The following is a 12,645-nucleotide window of genomic DNA, read 5'->3' on the forward strand; positions in this document are numbered from 1 at the left end:
AATTTCAATCTTCTTTCCAGTGTTGCAAATTGAAACCTATCCATTTCTACCCATCTTTGCAACTCTTGACAACTTCCTACCACACATTCACCAAAGGAGATCTCTGAAGTATTGATTATAAATGACAAGATCTTCCTTACTTTCTCTTGACATCATGAGCTATCCACTGGTTATCTCTCCTTCTCTCTGCAGATGACTAGGGTATTTTCTTTTCCAATTACACATTTCTTTCATGGCATTCTTTACTACAGTTTTCCTCCATAGTTCTTTACTAATAATGTGTTATAACCTACTCACGCTTCACCTCCCCATGCCATTCCATTACCCTCTACCTCTATTCATTTTTAGTTATTTAGAGACTAGAGGGTTCCATGACTCATGCCCTTACAATCAAATTGGTAGAATAGTAATATCATCAGTTGGTGATTCATCCTCTGCCCATGATAATATAGGGTTCAAACTGTAGTAAGTATTTCCCAAGTGGTTGTTGAATTGAATTACATTCCTTGAATTGTATTTGGATGTATAATAAAGTTTAAAAAGGCATTTGTTCATTGGTTTTCAGTTTGCGTGCAGCTAGATGACTCAGTAAATAGAGCACTTGCATTGGAGTCCTGATTTCAAATCTGGCCTCAGATACTTAACATTTATATCTGTGTGACCCTGGAGAAGTCAATTAACTTTAGTCATGTCACCAAAAAAAAATTATGTAATATACAGAGAGAGAAAGAAAGAGAGAGAGAGAGAGAGAGAGAAAGAGAAAGAGAGTGACAGAGACAGAGACAGACAGAGAGAGACAGAGAGAGATAGAGACAGACTCAGAGAGAGAATAGATATAATAGTATATAATATAATAAAATATTACATATTATATAATAATATATAATATAATAAAAACATAGGGAACCTTTACAATAGGAAGTATGTGTAAGATACTGGAAAAAGGCAGTCTTATAGTGAAGGAAACTTGATTTCAAGTATTACTTTGACACATTCTGGCTTTATGACCTTGAATTACAACTTCTCAGTTCTCTAAAGGCAACTCTCTAAGACAGAGAAGGTGCCAACATGCATTGGTAAAAGGAATTTCCTCATTTAATTCCCTAAACCATGAAATACCAGGTTCAGTCTCTAACTCTATCCCTTCATAAAAAAAGATAACAGTGTCTTTTATGATTCAAAAAGGGGAAATTTCCAAGTCTATTATGGGTTTAAATAAACCCCATTTCTAGCATAATAGAATGGCTCAAAAATCATACATAGACTAACAACAGTATGCTATGATTACACAGAATGCAATGATAATGAATTAAGAAACCATTATTGAAATTACTTATCTTAAAGAATGAAAAATAAAACCTCTTTGCATCAAATATCTCTGATAAGAATCACATTCAGGATACATGGGGAATTAACACAAATATGTAAATTCAAATGGTCAACAGATATAATATAGGATCATGAGTTTCTAGATTTCAAGCTAGAAAGGACCTTGGAGATCTCTGAGGCTAAGCCTCCCCCCCCCTTTTTTTTTTTTTTTAACAAATTTTATTCTTTTATACTGAGAGTCAAAGAAATTGAATAACTTTCCCAGAATCGTGCAGGTAATTTCTGGGGCAGTATTTGAATTCAGATCTTCCTGACTACAAATAAAGTGCTCTATTTACTACACTATTTCTTCACAGACAAAATATTCACAGCAGCTCTTTGCATTTAACTGTTTACAGTAACAAATGACTCAACGGATAGAGAGCTGGACTTGTAGTCAGAAAGGCCTGAGTTTGAATCGAATGTCAGAATGTTTACTAACTGTGTATTCCTAGGCAAGTTACTTAACGTCTAAAGTTTCCTTAGTTGTAAAAAGGGATTACTAATAACGCCTATCTTCTAGGGCTGTTTTGAGGATCAAATGACATATTTACGAAGTGTTCATAACACAATTACTGTAAAATAGTAGGTTCTTAATAAATATTTATTCCTTTTACTTTTTCCAACCCCTTTTCATGGCAAAGAAATGGCACAAAGTAGATTTCCATCCAGCAGAAATGGCTAACAAATTGTGCTACATAAATGTAATGAAATATTATTGTACCACAAAAATAATTTACATAAGGAATTCAGATTATGGAATATTATTGTTCTATAAGAAATAATCAGCAAGATGATTTCAGGAAGGCCTGGAGAGACTTACATGAACTGATGCTAAATGAAGTGAGTAGAATCAAGAGAACATTGTACACAGCAAGTAGATTACACAATGATCAACTCTGATTGACATGGCTCTCTTCAACAGTGAGGTGATTCAGGACACTTCCAATGGTCTTGTGATGGAGAGAGCCATTTGTACTGAGAGAAAAGACTGTGGGAACTAAGTGTAGATCACAACATAGTATTTTCACTTTACTGCTGCTCTGTTTGCATTTTCTTTTCTTTCTCATTTTTTTCCTTTTTGATCTGATTTTTCTTATGCAACATGATAATTGTGAAAATATGTATAGAAGAATTACACATATTTAACATATATTGGATTACTTACTATCTAGGGGAGAGGGTAGGGGAAAAGAAAGGAGAAAAATTTTGGAACTCAAAATTTTGCAAGAGTGAATGTTGAAAACTATGCATATGTTTTGAAAATAAAAAGCTTTAAATAAAAAACAGAATTCAGGATAATATGGGAATACTTATATGTACTGATGCAGATTGATGTAAACAGAATTAGGAAAGCAATATGAAATAATGGTTATAACAATTAGAATTATATTCTGTATTATTTTAAGGATCAAGGGCCAGAAAAGATTGAGAAAATGCGTCTTTTCCTTCTTTGTTGAGATAAATAACTATTTCTATGGAACATTGCATTTGCTGACAGAAATATGTAATGTTCATTGGTTTTACTGAACTTTTTTTCTCTTTTTATATCTGTTTATAAGGGATGGTTCACTAGCTGGGTATAGCCAAAGCTACATCTGGAAATAAAAATGATATTTTAAAAGATCTTTTTTTAAATAACCCACTTTGACTTACTTAGTTTATAACAATAATATCTTATACTTATATAGCTTTATAATTGACAAATAATTTTCCTTTGTGATTCTTACAATAACTCTTTAAAGAATATAGCCCAGATAACATACCCATTTTACAGGTAACTAAAAGAAGAACTGGAACAAAAAAAGTAACTTGTCCATAGTCACATAGCTAATAAGTTGTGGGATCATAAATAGAAATTAATATGATAGAGTCATCTGAATCCAAAGAGAAGTCTATAAAGACTGAATATGGATCACAAAGGAGTATTTTCACCTTTTTTTAACTGCTGTTGTTGTTTGATTGCTTGATTTTTTCTTTCTCATTTCTTTTCCTTTTTGATATGATTTTTCTTTTGTAGTGATGATATACATGGAAATATATTTAGAAGAACTGCACATGTTTAACTTATATTGGATTACTTGCAGACTAGGGAGAAGGGGAGGTCAAGAAGAAGGGAGAAAAATATGGAACACAAGGTTTTGCAAGGGTGCATGTTGAAAACTATCATTTTAAAATGTATTTTGAAAAATTAAAAGCTATTATAAAGTTAAATAAGTAGAAGCTAATCCTGACACCTATCCAGTGCTCTTTCTAATAGGGAAACTAACATTTTTGGTTTTTTAATAAATATAAATGACAAATTTGTCTCATATGTATTAAAAAAATAATTGCTCTAAGAAATGATCCTAACTCTATGAATTACTTAGTTTCACCATTGGATAAATTCTAAGGTTCTTTTCAACCCTAAATCCTATGATCTCATACTTCAAAATTTTGGGTGAAGTCTTGTTTATCTTACCCACATAATCTGATGTATTTATTTAGAGATAATGCAAGCCAAGTTTAGAAATAAAATCTTTGGATATTTAGTTTGCAGTTCATCCTTTATTTTCAAAGACCAATGATATCACAGGGTGATGTCTTGACTTGAATGTGAATTGGATTTAAATGAGGACAAAGTTGTCAACCTCACTCTTTCTTCCAGAGTGATCAAAACACAGTGGCAAGACAAAGTCAGGATGACTGACAATGTAGTAGATGTTTTTGTCGTCCTTGCTATCATTCTACCATTTTTGGCTATTGGAAAAATTGTTCTTGTTCACCTGTTCTGAAGGAAATCTTCACATGTTTGAATTAAATATCCCTCTAGCTCACTGATGGGTTTGAAGCTTGTCAATTACCTTCAATATGTTTTAGCTTGCCTGTAAAATTCTCACTGTGGCTCCAAGAAGCCATAGCATGCACAGGGGCCACACCCATATAAAATATTTATCTCAAAATATTTATATATAACTTGAGCTTTCAATGTAAGCAAGAAATAACTGTATTCAAGAAATATTTCTTAGGCTTTTCTTGTAAATAAATTAAATTGTCTCCCCTTTTATAATAAATTAGTAACAATCTAATCATACAGGTCCAGCAATAATTAATTTTCCTGGTTTTATGAGCCTTATAAAATTTACTCTCTCAGAACAACAGCCTTGGCTTTTCCTTAAGACATTGTTGATTTCTTAATGTGTTTTGTTCTAATTTTAGATTGTTCCTGTAATTAGAAAGTCCAAGGTATACTTCACTGCTTTACTCAAGGTCTCTACTCAGGAAACCCTGGGAAAACATATATATGAAATCTTTTAGTATATCATGGTCAACTCCCTGATTACAAGCATAAATGTAATGTTATAAAAAAATAAAGTTTTTATTAAAAAGAGGAAAACAAGAGCTGCTCAGATGAGCATTCATCCTAAATATAGATATAAATTCCCAAAGTAACTTGCAATATTGTACCTTAGAGTTCCTTTGACAGAATCCCTTCCCCATAAGTCCTATCTCTGCTTGCTGTTCCAAATATATTTTTCCCTGAGGCAATTGGGATTAATCAACTTGCCCAGGGTCACATAGCTGGAAGTGTTAAGTGTTTGAGGTCAGATATGAACTCAGGTCCTCCTGACTTCAGGGCTGGTGCTCTATCCACTGCCCCCTGCTCCATATATTTTTCCCCTTCTTCTCTCTCTCTCTCTCAACTCCACATGCACATTTGAAAATGATATTGCACCTAATGAACCATGTTTGTTCAGGACTAGTTGAATCTCTTGAATTCTTCCAACTTAATAGTGACATCTTCCCAGGGAAATGAAAGGTATAATCTTAAATTTTTATATTAAAAGCTAAAATCTTTGTGCTATCATTGCTTTTATACCATAAGCCTTTTTTTTTTTCTTCTCTGCTTTCTTCATTTTCTCAGTTACTAGCTCCACTCATTTTTTATTTTCCTTAGTTGCTAAAATAGGAAGGGAAAGAGAAGGGAAAATACCTCAACCCTCATATTAAATGAGCATGTGCCAATTCTTGGAATGCTTGCCAGATCAAATGATTTTTCAGCAGTCCATATGGCAGTTTCTTGGACAGGGTTGTCTGGAAAATTGTAGTTATTTCTACCTTTGGTATCTTCTTACCTTTCTTCTAGCTTTCCACTTTTTATCTCACTGTGATGTTCTCTTCTCTAAATTATAATTGTTCTCTGGGAGCAGGTTTCTTGGGGAACTTTTGAAGGCAGCCTTAGTTTCAGTTCAGTTCAATAATCCCAAATGCAGACAGTAGCCCAAATCCTTTACTCTTTCCAAATCTTATCTCCTTCACGTGGGGCTCACTAGTTTTCTGGAGGCCTTCCAGATCTTGGCTTCAGTGTTCTCCACAGGACAGCCTGCTACCACTTCTCTGTCTTCCTTTGTTCTGCCTGATTTGTGAATTTCCTTGACTGAATTCTGACTCTGAATCTCCCAAAGTGCCTCAATGTCTCCATCCAGCACAAAGGTGGAAATTGGAATGAACTCCACCTCCAAGAGAGTGGGCTTCTGGGTTCTCCCTGGGCTTCTGGGAGCTCCTTAAAAATATGCTCTCTTAAAAGTGTGAATCTTGTGGAATTCTAGTAAGTACATTACTGAACTAGAGAATTGTTAAGTACTATGCTAAATTAGATAATTATTGTCTCTATCCATTCCAGTGACTTAGCACCTTGTAAGAATCCTAACATCTCCCCCTTTCTTTTGATTTAGAACATAGGGTGGTCATGACCTCCCTGACTTCTCAAGGAGGTGAGAACCCCAAAAAAGAAGGTGATCATGTTTTCCCTAACTGCTCAAAAAAGAAGTGAAAACATCATAAAAAGGAGTTGGTCACACTTTCTCTGAGTTCTCAAAGAGATGAAAACATCAAAGGAAATGGGAAATCAAATCAGATTAGCGGGTTTCTGAAGGGGCTCACTTGAAACAGGTATACATAAATCCATCAATAGAGGTATTACATATAATTACATAAATTACATAAGCACATAGTAACATAACACATGAGGAATTATACATATTCATAAGTCCTAGAAATAGTCCAAAAGGAATCCATTGTCCATTAGTTCATGTGCTAGGAATCCAATAATTTCCTGCACATTTTGAAGTCCTGAAATAGTCTCATCTTGTGTTAGGGAATCCAGTGATTCCTGTTGATTTTCAAGTCCTGCAACAGTCTTTATCATCAGCCATGCTCTTTCAGTGTCAGATGTTTCTTAGATCTTCTCCTTTGTTTTGAGGTTTTTCTCTTTTTCTGTCTCTCTCTGATGGACAACGCGAATAAGACTCATTGGCACCCATCTGATTCCTTCTCCATCTGTTTCCTTCTCTGTCTGTAAAAATACAAGCAAATCCTCTCACCCAAGCAGTTAACCTATCTAATTCCCTTCTAGTTACCACTTTCTAAATCTCTCTTCATCATCTGGCAATTACATTGGAGCTGTTTGCACTGGACACTGTCCTGTTGGTTTAAAAGGCCTGTATTCTCCCCAGTTGTAAACCCTTTCTGCTATCTGATTGCTTTTCTATTGGTTGACCATGTAATCATTTTCTGTCATGTGATTGCTTTTTGGCTGATTGATCACATCAGAGTTCTGACCTTCTAAAGACTTTCTGGGTGTAAACTCAGCTGCCATCAGGCTCCACCTATTTTTTGTATGATATCTTGGAGCTGGGCTCCACCTCTCATTTCCCTGGATCAATCTACATTCTGAGACCAGTGGAAACCCTTGTGGCATTTTGGACATAGAGTTTTAGGTCTTCTCTCACCCTGTCTTCTCATTCTATCTCCATATCTACACTGAGCTCTAAGATGTTTCCACACTGAAAACATCAACAATTTTCTCTAGAAGTCCCTTGCCAAGAGTGACCCTATCTTCCCATGTTCAGAATAGTCTGGGTATAATAAGGATTTGTGCCCACTGTAGCATAGCATCTAATGATCTCTTCTAAAGGAGAATCTTTGTGTAATCACCATTTAATTCTTCTGCAAACATCACTGGCATTTTCCTTAGCCAGATGTCTGGTTATTATTTCTATAACTGCATTTTCTCTGATGGTTCTTGTTGCAGCTATTTGCAAATGTCCCACAAAATCTGCAAAGGGTTCATTGGGACCTTGCTCTATTTTTATGAAGGCTTCCCCTTGATCTTTTTGTCTGGAGAGGAACCCCTAGCTTTTGTTACTGCAGTTGCTATCTGCTCATAAGCTATTGTGGAGTAATTAATCTGTTCTGAATTCTCTCCATACTGACCTTCACCAGCTAGTTGGTCAAAAGTAATTTGTACATTAACTCCTGTTTGCCTATTGAGTCTGGCTTGAATCCTACATAATTCATGATACTCCGAAAACCATAACAAGTTTTGTCCAGGTTCTAAATATGTCCTACCTATGGATTTCCAGTCACTGGGGGTTAGGATTTCATAAGCCAAACTATCTAATAACATCTTAACATAAAATGATGTAGCCCCATAAAGAGTGCAACCTTTTTTCAAATTCTTATTTTTTTCCAGATCAAAAGTGTAAAGTTCTGTTGTCTCTCAATTATAATCCTTCTCTGGGAGGAGGTTTTTTTTTTCTGTAGATCTTTTTCTCTGGGAGCAGGTTTCTTGGGAGGTTTCTGGAGCCTCTAGCCAGAGCGAAGGTAGACGTGGGAATGAATCAGAATCTGTCTCCAAGAGTATGGGATTGTGGGTTTCCTGGAAGTCAATCCTAGTTGTGAATTTCCATGAGCAGGCTTTTCCTTTAGTTCTTGTGAATCTGCTCTTGTCCAAGTGTCCCCAGTCAGCACCACAGTAGAATCTGGAATTCTCTTCTTCCTGAATCCTGGCTCCTTAAATCCTCCCAGAGAATGGGCTTATGGGTACTCCAAAGGTGTAAACTCCTTTAAGAAGTCTAAAGGTGTAAGCTCCTTTTAAAGGTGTGAACTAAAGGTGTGAACTCTGAGCTAGAGAATTGTTAAATACCAACTTAGCTCCTAGTAAGGAACCTAACAAAAAGGAGTGTATCTTCTCCTTTTTTGACCTGAAGAGCCAAGCTTTTCAATCACAGGCTATGCATCTATAAAATCAGATATATCCTCTCCTTCATTTTTTGCCTTAACCAATGCCTTTTCTAATCTTGTCATAGGCTGCTTAATAGGTGATTCTGTTTGTGTCACTGCTCCTTCCCCTCCTCCTTCTTCCTCCACCCATGAAGGATTAATTGAGGGAGGAGGAGATGGGAAATGCTTCTGTTGTGAAATGCCACTCTCAGAATTGTACTTAACTCCATTCTTTTCTGGGTCTTCATCCTTTTCACCTAGTTTAGTTGGCACCTCCCCCTCCTGGTCTTTCTTCTTTTTCTTTATTCTATAACTTACATAATTTCCTAAAGCCAGTTGTAGTGCATTATGTGTATTAAGTGTGTCTTGTAAAAATCCTAACATCTCACCTTGCCACCAACTCAGTGTCTTCTCTCTCTCCATCCATCATATTGCAATTTTCCTCTTATCCATGCTCCATAATTACTGGTCTCTTTCTTTCTTATCACAATCAACTACATGGTCAGCTGTTAAATGAAAAAAAAAAAAAAAAAAGCAAATTTTCTGGGTCACAATGCACACTAAGTTGTAAATAATCAATATAATTCACCCTTCAAGGAATATCATTACTTTGAAAGAGTAAAATGCTAACCCTAATTAATTTTTTAGTTTATGTAAGTCAGAAGAATAATAAATTTCTCAGCTTTTCTTGCCTATTCTCAGTTATGCCCCTATGACTCCACTCCCCAAACAGGGTCAAGCAACTTAATACCTTACTTCTGAGATGTTAGTGTTTCCTGTCTTTCCACATGCTTTATAATAAGTTTTTCTATAGCTATATAGTAGTTTCTCAATTATAGACATGATTTCTACTAGATATTAGTGATGCTAAAAATTCAGGGTATACCCAACTCAATTGCCACCATGCCTCAAGATGCCTGCCAACAGCCATTTCTCAAAAATCCATTGTTCATAACACAGTGAGAACTTAGCTATATCATTCATTTCTCAATGATGATCAACAAATTTAATGTTTTAATATCTTTATGTTTCTAGATACTAGAGATAGGTCGACAAAAGAAAAGTTCATACAAATAATCACTCTCTTCTCTAATTCGTAAGCATGCTTTAATTTAACTACCTCTTGGAAAATAGAATTCCCGTCTTGCAAATCTTTGTGGTTTTTTGCTAAATTGAATTCAAACAGTCCTATAACATGTAACAAACTAGTATTTGCTTGCATGGGGCAATGAAACAACTTTTATCTATCAGATTATGAGCAGAACTAAAAGGACCATGAAGCCGTTTTTTGGTATTGTTTTGTTTGATGTTATTTCTATATTTTAGTTGCAAATTCTGTAAGTCAAGAAACTGTCTGATATTCTTAAGATTGTTTGTTTATCTTCCAGCATGACATATAGGAATCTATTCATATTTTAAACATATATCTAGACCAATGAGAGGGGGGTTTTAATAAATAAAATTAAAACTGTGAGTGTACATATCACATTAAGCTTTTCAGCCAAGTTCTTCATGTACATGCTATATTCCTCCATTCACCTAGACTATAACCTCTTTGAAAGCAGGAGTTGAGTCTCATTTATTAATTAATTCATTCAACAAGCATTTTCAAACACCTATCCACCAGATACTATGCAAGAACCTAGGACTACAAGGATGAAAATGAAGCAGTTACTGACCTCGATGAGGTTACAATTTTTAGAATATTGTATGGATGGATATAGATACACAAATACAAAATGTAAAAATTGTCAAAGACCATGTTTTGTAGTTGGTATTTGAGCTGAACTTTAAATTAAGCTGGAGGTTCTAGGAAGGAAAGAAGAAAGAGAACATTCTAATCATGGGAGCTAGCCCGTGTGAAATCACAAAGATGAGAGATGGGGGAAAAGCCAATAGGAAAGTTTGACTAGAACTTGGAGTACATAAGAATAAAAATATTAGCCTAGAAAAGTAAGTTTTGGACTTCTGGCCAAGATGGCGGCATGGAGGCAGACAGCTGCTTGAGCTCTGTGTTTTCTCTCAGGACTTACTTCATGACAAGCCTTGGAGTTAATGCTTGACCAGAAAAGAAACCCAAAAATAATCACCAACAGAAGACATCCTTGAAATTTACCAGAGAAGGTCTGTGTTTGCTTGTGGGAGGGTTGAACAGACTGGGTGCAGACTGAGGTCAGGCAGTGAGAGCGAGACAGGCACCTCACACAGCTCAGACTGGATGGGGGGAGGGGTACGATCTCTTACATTTCTGCAAAAAGAGTTTTACCCCAGTGTAGATATTCCGTCTTGGCAGCAAGCCAGGATCAGCAGAGAAGGTGTAATCACTGGAGGTGAAGAATAAAATCCTGGAAAGCTAGCGTCTCTTGGGACACGGCCACCCCCACCCCCACCCGGAGTGACTCAGCACATTCTCAGAGCCACAGAGCACAGATGCAACCCAGCCATTGCTGTCTTGTTAGTGCCTCGCTGCTGTCTCCCTCAGTCTGTAAAGAAAGCTCGGTACACCATCCAGCACCATCCCCCCCAGAAACAGACCAATTGTTTCTCTTGTCAATTTGTTTTCTTCAATTCCCACTCTGACAAAATGAACAAAAAATTCAAAAGGGCTTTAACCACTGACAGCTTCTGCATGGAGAGAGAGCAGACTTCAAACACTGAGGACACTAAAAGCAAATTGTCTCCAGAGGAATCCCCTAAGGGGGATATGAGCTGCTCCTCAATACAAAAGAATCTCATAGAGGAAATCAAAAAGGCTCTTACAAGAGAGCTAGAAGAGAAATGGGAAAAGGGAAGGGAAGCTTGCCAAGAGAGTCTGGAGAAGTCATTCCACGCATTTAAAGACAGAGTGGATAAAGAAAACAAATCATTTAGAAATAAAATTGGTGAGCTGGAAAAAAAAAAAAAACAGCTCTCTAAAAAATAAAATGGATGAAATGGGAAAAAATTCCATAGAAGAAAAAAACTCACTTAAAAACTCAATTGGACAGTTTAAAAAGGTATAAAAAAAAGTGAGTGAAGAAAATATATCATTGAAAATTAGACTCGAACAAGTAGAAATGAATGACTCAAGGAGAAACCAAGAAGTAGTCAAGCAAAACCAGAAAAATGAAACAATTGAAAAGAATGTCAAGTACCTTATTGGAAAGACAACAGACCTGAAAACAGATCCAGGAGAGACAATTTGAGAATAATCAGACTCCCTGAAAAATGTGAGGAAAAAAAGAGCTTGGACACTATTTTCCAGGAAATTATCAAAGAGAACTGCCCAGATGTTTTGGAAACAGAGGGTAAAATAGACATTGAAAAAATTCATCGATCACCTACTGAAAGGGACCCTAAAATCAAAATGCCAAGAAATATACTGATCAAGTTCAAGAACCATCAGATGAAGGAAAAAATCCTGGAAGCTGCTAGAAAAAAGCAATTCAGATATGGAGGAGCCACAATAAGGATAACCCAGGATCTAGCAGCGTCCACATTAAAAGAACGAAGGGCCTGGAATATGATATTCCGAAAGGCTAAGGAACTTGGTATGCAGCCAAGAATAACTTACCCAGCAAAAATGAGCATCATTTTCCAGGGAAGAAGATGGACATTTAACGAAATAAATGAATTCCATCTATTCTTGATGAAAAAACCAGACCTACACAAAATGTTTGATCTTCAAATATAGAACTCAAGAGATTTCTAAAAAGGTAAAAAGAAATCTTGATAACTTTATTTCTACCATAAAGATATGTAAAGAAAACATATATAATTTGTCCTAGAAACTAGACGTGGAAAGGAAATTATATTATAAAAAAGGGTAAAGTGGTGGTACTACATTTCATGAAGAGGCAAAGGTAACCTATTATATCTGAGAGAAAGAAAGGAGGGAGATGAACATAGTGTGTATCAATAGACATATTTGATTTATGGTGAAACTTTTTCCACTTCATTGAAAAGGGAGAGGGAAGGAGTAAGCTAAGGGGAAGGCAATACAGAAATTGTGAGGAAAAGGGGTAAAATAGAAAGAGGAACTTTAAGGTGGGGGAGGGATACTAAAAAGGGAAGGCTGTGAAAAGCAAGTGGTGTTCACAAGTTTAATACTGGGTAGGAGGGTAAGAGGGAAGGAAAGAAGAAAAGCATAAGTAGGGGTTAACAAGATGGCAAGCAATATAGAATTAGTCATTTTAACCATAAATGTGAATGGGGTAAACTCCCTTATAAAGAGGAAGCAGTTAGCAGACTGGA

General features: G+C 35.9%; 1 long non-coding RNA gene across 13 annotated transcripts in view; it reads right to left on the bottom strand.

Moving 5' to 3' along the window:
* Nucleotides 1-12,645, bottom strand: part of LOC141556315 (uncharacterized) — a 75,572-nt gene that overhangs the window by 18,707 nt on the left and 44,220 nt on the right. For 12 of the 13 annotated variants that reach the window (XR_012486492.1, XR_012486499.1, XR_012486491.1 and 9 more), the window contains one exon: nt 8,802-8,918. This is a non-coding gene — a long non-coding RNA (uncharacterized LOC141556315). Of the gene's footprint in view, nt 1-1,619; nt 6,704-8,801; nt 8,919-12,645 lie in introns of those variants that run through there. The other variant, XR_012486490.1, reaches the window with a different exon arrangement.

Source organism: Sminthopsis crassicaudata, chromosome 2, assembly GCF_048593235.1.
Source record: "Sminthopsis crassicaudata isolate SCR6 chromosome 2, ASM4859323v1, whole genome shotgun sequence".
NCBI lineage: Eukaryota > Metazoa > Chordata > Mammalia > Dasyuromorphia > Dasyuridae > Sminthopsis > Sminthopsis crassicaudata.